Genomic DNA, 8,377 nt, shown 5'->3' with positions numbered 1-8,377 from the left:
AGCATACACTGGGGAATATTGTGACCTCTTGCAACTAATGAGGTCCTACAGGCTATTTTTTTCCAGAATAGTGTCTACCTGATGCTGCTGCATAGAGACGAACCACACCACAGGGTGGCTTCCTCGTAGCCACTCTCTGTGCCTGCAGCTGTGGCCATGGCTAGTGTCTCCTGACAGCTCTCATCCCCACGCTGACCAGATGCTACGACAGGCACTAGGTCTGCAAACTTAGTGTGGCTGAGGGAGTGGGGGAGACAGTCTCAGAAAGCAGAACCACCATGACCTGGAAGGACTGCAGTCATTATTTCGCGTGAGGTAACAAGTGTTACACAAGCATCCACGTCGTGCCTTTTCCTCTGTCCATGTCCTGCTCCTCATGTGAAGGTGAAAGTTGCCTTCTGCTCAGTCACCCTTTTCCAAGAAAGGTTTCTCCACATGTCTGACAGCTACCCCAAACCAGGCACAGCCCTTCTCTGGACAGGCTCCAGCATGGATTGTCAGAATTACCAAGGAGTGGAGCGTCTCAGGACCACAGAATGAGATGAAGTGTGCCTGTCCATTTGCTCTGTCAGAGCAGGCTCAGGAGATGTGCACAAATGGCAAACTGGACAGAAGTTTGGGAACTTTTTTGCTAATGAACCTCCCTTTGGTCCTGCACAGATTTCCTCCTGGAACTCTCTCACTTGCCTCCTTCCAGATGTATGACCCCTTGGGATTGTACATATGGGTGAGCTGTACCCACAGCAGCCCTCTGCTGCTATTTCCAGGCTTGGGGGTGTGGGGAGATAACCCACACTGGCCATGTGTCCTGGTTTTGGATGGGATAGAGTTAATTTTCTTCCAGCCAAAACCAGAACACCATGGTAGAATAACAGGCTGTTCCTTTCCTGGATCTGTACTACATCATCTGCTCAACAGAGTGGATAATCCACTGCCAGTCTCAAAATTCACACGCACCTTCAGAGTGGATGCTAATGCGTTTCACGTTTCTCCTCAAAGTAAGGCAATGAACTAAGATCAAGGGGCCATTAGTACTGGTCCCTTACACAGCAAAAGTAAGATGATTGTCCCCTTCTGCTTACATTGTTTGTGCTGCAGTCCTTTTTCTTGGTAATTCCTCTTCACCCTCCAGCCTCCTGATAGAGCAGGCACTCCCTTGAGGAGTCAAGCCAAGGTCCACAGTGCAGAAAGATGTGCAATATACAGTGAGCAGGGACAGTACAAAGGAAGCCTCCCTGGCAAGGGAGGGCTCTGCAACACACAGCAAATATTTTCCTGAGGGGAAAATTTGCTTGTAGGGTTGATGGAGTGTTCTACGGAGCAGGCCTAACTGAGGAAAAAAAAGTTCTCCAGCCTATGACTGCCTCACACATGTCTGGGGACTTTTGAAGAGGAGGATAAATGGTGGAGGAAAGAGGGAATATCATAAGGCTGAAGTAAATGAGTTCTGAATCAATAAGGCATGGTGGCAAAGGAGGGAGAGCATTTGAAAGACCTGATAAAGGAATTCACAGCTTCATAAACCCCATATTAATGCTTTTTCACACACTGGTGCCATCTGCACATGTGCAGCACCCTGAGAAATGATAGTCATGTTATCTTCATGCCTGGTGAAGGAGTTTCCCCAAGGCTTTGCAGAAACTACAGAGGGCACAACAGATTGCACGTGTAAGGATGTGGTAAGGCTTGTTGGCAGTCAACGAGTTAGCTTGTCCTTGCAGTCAACAAGCTGAAGATAAGTCTTAGGTTCTGCCAGGCAGGAGTTCAGGGCCTCACTGAGCCCCCTGAACACCCTCTGACTGTGGCTACACATCCCAGGGGGTCAGGCAACCTCAGTGCCATGATGCAAAATGGTAGTCAAATATTGAAAGTGTCACTGTCCCCCAAGGGACAGAATAGCAGTTAGTTCCTGCAGGAAGACATCATGGGGACTGTGGATGGGTCACATCACTGCCTCTAAGTCATCTCATATCCCCTCTCTGTCTGCTACTGCCCTGCTGGATCATGTATCAGCATTCTTTCCTACTAGACATGCTGCAAAGAGCACATCCATCTGCAGAGCATGCTGCCACCGCCACAGCTTGCACGTGATGAAGGCAAGTAAGGAAGGCTAGTACACTAGATAGGTCTATATTGCATAAGGAGAAGTGATGAGAGAGGATTGCTCTTGAAGTTTTGGTACGTTCCCACCTACTTTACAGTACAGACAGGGCCTGGGACCATAAAGGCCCTGAGATGTGGGCAGCAGAGGCTCACACCAGTCTGCTCACTCATCCAAGTAACAAAACACATAGATGATCCATCTAGGACAGAATGATCCATCTAGGGCTGCTCAACCTACCTGCAGTAAATAGTTTATCCAGTGGCTTATCTGCAGCCACCAAAGGCAACAGAAATCTCTCCATTATTTATTGTTAGCACCTCATGATTTGACATTTAATTTAAGTCTTCCAGTGTGTCTTGCCCATCAGCTTTAGCGTTATAAATAGGCAAGCACTTTCTTTCCCATTTAAGAACTAGCCACAAGGATTCAGATCTGCTTGATGAACCTTTTTGCAAGGCTTGCTGTCGTGTCCCAAAGTTGGAGCGACTCAGGTTCCTGGATTTCCTTTGTCAGAATTAAGGTGAAATGACACCAGGGGAGTTCAAACAACAATCAACATTTATTCAACCAAGCTAACTTTGCCCAAGTATAAGTGAACTTATCAATATGAACCTTGCATCATGTCATTAAGCCGCTGTTTGAAAATAAAAGGGTGATGTAGAAAAGTAAGTGGAAAAAGGAACATGACACTGTGTCAGAAGGAGAGCCCTCCCATTGAGTCACGAGGTTCAGAGCGGACCTCCTTGCTTTCTGGACTCCTCAAAGAGGAGCCCAGGGGCGGCTGGACCTACTCCTAGTCCCAGACTTGGTCAACGGTTTATGTTTAAAAGGATGAGGCGTAGGGACTGTGGAAAAGAGAGAAGAAAAAGAGAGAGAGAAAGAAAGAAAGAGAGAAGAAAAGGGTTTCACCAGTCCTGGGTCCAGCATTGGTCCAGCCAGCCTAGAGATCCAATTCCGGAGGGCAAACTCCGGGAACTCATCCTCCCTTCTTTTATAGCTCAGGAGTGTTAGTCAGTGGTCTCGACATGCTCAGTTCACATTCCCAGGGTTCTCTGGACTCGGTCAGTGGGCTTGGGGGCAGTCACTGGGGAGTTGCCTCTCTTTCCCGTCTGGCATGACTGCTTAAGATAGAAGTGCAGTCCCATCCTCCATGGGGGCCTCTCCTCCAGCCACATTTTCCTGTTGACACAACTCCAGCGCTTTTACAGAGGCCATCTTCTCCACCAAAGTTCTTTACTGAATGTTTGAAAAATTGACTATGATTTGTCAGACCGTCACACTTGCATTATGGTGTTGTAAATGGGTGATGTTCAGAAGCTCACAGGCACCTCTGTGATGAGGAGAGCTACCTAACAGCTGAAGGCACCATTGCTTCAAGGCATCTATCCATGCCCAGCCTTCATGGGCAGACATGTTTCCCTAAATACTGTAAAGAGGAAGTAATTCCTTTTGTTTACAGTTGGAAACTTCTTTACAAACAGCTTTTTTTGAGAAATTTATTTTCCTTCTGTTACGAAAGCTTCCACAGCACTTGGAATACCAGGCATTTTGACACAGCGGGCAGTCAGGTTGGCCACAGACAATATGCCCTTGGCAAATCTGTGTTGAGTATTGCCGATTGTTTTCTTGTCCTTCACATGCTTAGGTACAGATGCCAAGAGGACATGCTCCGTGATCTTTCGAGGGAGGGCTTTTACTGTGTGCTTTTCTCACTGTACTTCCTCCTTACTCATGCTGCTGTAATTGTCTACCCTTTACAATATTTCAGATGCTGTATTACATTTATTTGTAATAATGACAGTAAGCAGACTCACCAGCTTCAATCAAATAACACTCCGGCTCCAGCATAACGGTGTAAGCCATATAAAAATGTAGCCTGCATTCTCAAAACAGAAGAGACTAATGCCAAATCCAAACATCCTTCAGATGCAAAAACTTACCAAGAAACATAAAATAAGAGGTTTCTCCTCATTGAAACAGGCTGTTAGGGCCTAGAAGAGCCTAAAAGAACCAGCCACTCTTACTGCTCTTCCAAGGAAACCTCTCGGTCCTTTGTAAGCATGGCATGAAACTATGCACGTATCTTGCAGCTGGATCTGAGAAGTAAATCAGGCCATCTGGTCTTCAGACCCCTTGCCCATGTAACAGATTGGCCACTTTGTCATTAATTGCTTTTCAAAGCACCCATAAAAGCACTTCCAGCACTTATGCTTTCATAGATACTCACTTGTATTAGCATTTGAAACCTCTTTATCTACATTAAATGTTTATACTATGCTTATTACCATAGTGCCTGAGTAGCATAATATATGTGGCCTCAGAAATCTCCTGGGAACAGGAAAATAGTATTACCTTCAACTTATAGGCAAGGAGAGGTCCATATGTTTTAAGCTCTCTCTGCTCAGCTTTTGTCTTCTGACAAGACTTGCCCTTTCATTTCTGAAAACAGGACTTTGTTTCGGTCCCTTGGACCCTGCAATGCTGACCACAGACACACGATAAGAGTGCACTGCTTGGGTGCAGCAGCTGCAGTATGGGAGATAAGGAAGAGATCTTACAACCCACACAGCAGAGACCACCACTGAACTCATGTCCTCTGCCTCAGACTATAGAGGACGGTCATCACAGCCTCCTTTTCTGCCAGCTGCTTCTACGTGGAACCGGACCCACCAGGTCTGCCCTGGAAGCATCTGCGGGATCAGGTTCCCTGGCTGAAGGAGCAGGACCCCTGAGGGACCTGAACCATTCTGAACTGCTCAGCACCCACCTGGAGCACATACTGTGCCATGGGCTTATCCATGTGGCGCCCATGAACTAGAAAAGGTTCCTATGCTTATATATGCTTACTTAATGTTTGTAGATGGTGTATTTTGAAATGGCTTTATTAAGCCAGCAATTGTGATTACATTTGAATAGCAGTGGGAGTTCAGCGTTGGTAAAATTAGCACTTTGACTATTATTTGCATTTCTTCACATTTTATTTTTGTTTTCACCACATTTCTTTCAGAAAAAAGGCACCTTATATTCTCTTAAGGGTGTGGTACAACCAATTAGTGGCTTATATACTTGGTCTATTGCCTTAATGAATCTGCTACCTAGGTTCCAGAAAGACTTAGAATTTTCCCTCATGTCTATACATCTTGAAGACTGCATGAACTGATTAATACTCTTTTCCTTCCTACAGTCTAGAATAGTCTGTATTCCTGTATTCTGAGGTTTTTTTCACATAACTGTACATGGGAAGACTGCAACCTCAAGATCAAACAGAACCTTTACTCAGCAGATGACACGGTTTTACCACTCATCTATGTGCTTCTTTTACAGAATAATATGTAAGGGAACAATTTGTCTTTATCTTTATCTCCATTTTCAGGCTTAAAAAAATAAAAGACCACGCTGCTGACATTTATTTGTCAGCTGAAGTACCTTTCCATGCTTTGGAAAATAAGACTTTTAGCCCTAAGGAAAGGATCCTTCAGTGCAGGAATAATGGCTTGTGTTAAATGTCTTTGGGATAAAAAATTACTTCACGAAGCACATTAAGCACTGACTATTCCATGACATCTTTCAAGTACCACTCTCCTTGCAGCAGAAACTAACAAACAGCCTTGAGAATGATGCCCAGGCTTCCATTTCAGTGTCTCAAAAGCATGTGATAGCTCAGGATGGGAAATTAAAGGATCGGCGGGAAGCCCGATGAAATATTGAAGACTTCGTTGGAGACGGAGAACAAATGGGAACATGACTGCATGGCTGAGTGGTGCTTCTACTCCTGGTTCCTACGGTGCTGCTCTCAAAGGGCTGAGTCCTGGTCTGGGTGAATCCTCTGAGCTTGAGCATTCAGGGCAGCACTGCTCCCTCTCTTGCAGAGTCTGTTTTGAGCAGGGCCTCATCTGATATGTTTGGACTGTGGAGCAAATTCCTGGCATAGCCTACAACATCAAGACTGACTATGCTCACCAATGTAATATTAAGGTCGAAAGCAGAGGTGCCAGTGTGGGGTAGGATCCAGCTAGGGGGGAGCTCTGAGGAGTACAGGCTGGAGTTCAGATGTGTGAAGTGGACATCTGGTAAGATTTTGCCATCTATCTCCATTCGAGATCTAAACTTAGTCTTAGGCCACTTATTCAAAGGCTTTGTTTCTGGATTTCTAGCTGGAAAATCCATGGAATTTTAGCCGATATTATGAGCATGCAGTGCATACAGATGTTACACATGTCTATAGTTCTCTTTTTAATAGCACACAAAATTAAAGCATCCAAAATTGGAATTTTCTTCCCCCCAAAAGCCACCAGTGCAACTTTGTGATTTGTTTCATCTGTAAAGCAGGGATAATGATGTCTTGCTTTTGACTGATGAAAATGATAATAAAAATCCAAATGAGACCCACTTAGCCTAACCCTGAACAAGGCTGACATATGGAAAAATCAGACTTACCTGTAAACTCCTTTCTGACCTTGGTTGTAAAATTTCTGGCTCAAACACTTCCCACTCTTTTCCTAGCTATAGTAAATTTCACTCGTAGGAAAACTGGCAAGTTAAGGAAGTGATTCTTCCCTCTACCACACACTCATGAGTACTCATCTTTACCTTGTAAAGACAGATAACAAACCTGCATTAGTTAATGTGCATTCTAAAAAGAGCTCTAGAAGTTCTTGAGAAGCATTATTATTTATTTCGGAGGGAAAGTGTTTTGCTATATGACTAGAGATACACTAGACACATACCTAAATAAAGTTAGAAGGTAAAATTTTTTAGGTATCAGAAGTGTCCCCACAAGACTGTGATTTTCTAAGCTATCGGTAGTTCTTTGGCTACTTACATCCTAAAGGTAGGGTTTTAACTGTGCTTTTTAGATCTGAAATAATGAGGGATATAAAGAAGATGGAGAATCACCTCAGAGGTGCACAGAGAAAGGACAGACAACAAACATAAGTTGCAGAATTCTGCCCAGTATTTGGCAATCTCCAGGATGTTTAATCTCCATCCTTGGAGGTACTTGGAACTCAATCAAGTGTGTCTCTGAGCTAAGTCCCTGGCTGGACCGGATGATCTCCAGAGTTTCCTTCCAACCTAAATTTTTGTATGATTCTATGATTATGACTGCATAAAGACCTCTTTCACTTTCACGTGAATCATGTGATGTCACTTTGTGAGCTCATATCAGTCCCTTGATGTCATAATATCGGTCTTGCGGGGTTCATTTCTGTTCCTATTTTATACTATGTCAATCCTGACAGAGATTGAAAATTTTTAAATCAGAACATTGTGTTTGCTGACCTACTTCAAGCGTGACCATGGTCATATGTTAAATGCTTATTACATTAATTGCTTTTTTTTGGAAAGCTTACTTAATACAGCTTGATAACAAGGTTCCTAATTTTTCACAGCAAATGTAGTTTTATAACTAATAAAACTAGTGCCACCTGTATTATGGAGAGTTTCAATGTTTTTGACTTATCTAGATGGCCTCTTATTCAAGTGGAGTTACTTTGGAAGTGTCTTGGAATATGCGGCTTATATGTATTTCTTCTTGGGTGAAATGAAAAATTTAATTATATGAAAAAAATGCAAATTGCTGCCAACTGTGTTAACTGTGAGAGAGTTGCATTATCTTCTAACATAAATTGTCAGTGAATTGAAGAAAAGACGTTTTGGAAGCTGATCTGATTACTGTCAGGGAAAGTGCTCAAACTCAATTGTTGGCAAATGTCCAGTACCCATCACTGAACGATCATCACCTCATCATTCAGCCTTCTCAACTGACATGCAAAACAACATCCAAATATTCATTGCACATCTGTGCTGGACAGATTATGCATTAGCAATTCAAATCAATTCAATGTACAGGCAGTTTCTGTAAAGGCGTCTGTTTGGGTGAGATGCCTTGTTGTCTGGGATGGATAATAAGGCAACTCTGTCTAATCTTGGAGAACAATCAACCCATCTTGAGAAGGTGACTGACTACGTATGCTCTTGCCCTGACAGCACTAGAACAATGGCCCCATAATGCACTTGACTCAGCTGGTAATAAAATCTACTTTTGATTAGCAGCCATGGCTTGTGTCAATCACTGCATGATGTACCATTGTCCTCTGGTCTTGAACACAGTTTATTTACAGGGAAACAAAAGCTTTTTGGATATGGCTGCTGCCCAGAGATTGCAAAATAGATTGAGCTGTCAGCCTCACACACTAGATGAAGATTAATGAGTTGTGCAGACAATAAATATGAAGCAATGACCATAAATATGCTAATAGGTATTATCCATAT

This window comes from Haliaeetus leucocephalus, unplaced genomic scaffold, assembly GCF_000737465.1.
Source record: "Haliaeetus leucocephalus isolate CR32 unplaced genomic scaffold, Haliaeetus_leucocephalus-4.0 Scaffold587, whole genome shotgun sequence".
Taxonomy (NCBI): Eukaryota; Metazoa; Chordata; class Aves; order Accipitriformes; family Accipitridae; genus Haliaeetus; species Haliaeetus leucocephalus.
Note: the sequence above shows the minus strand (reverse complement) of the source record.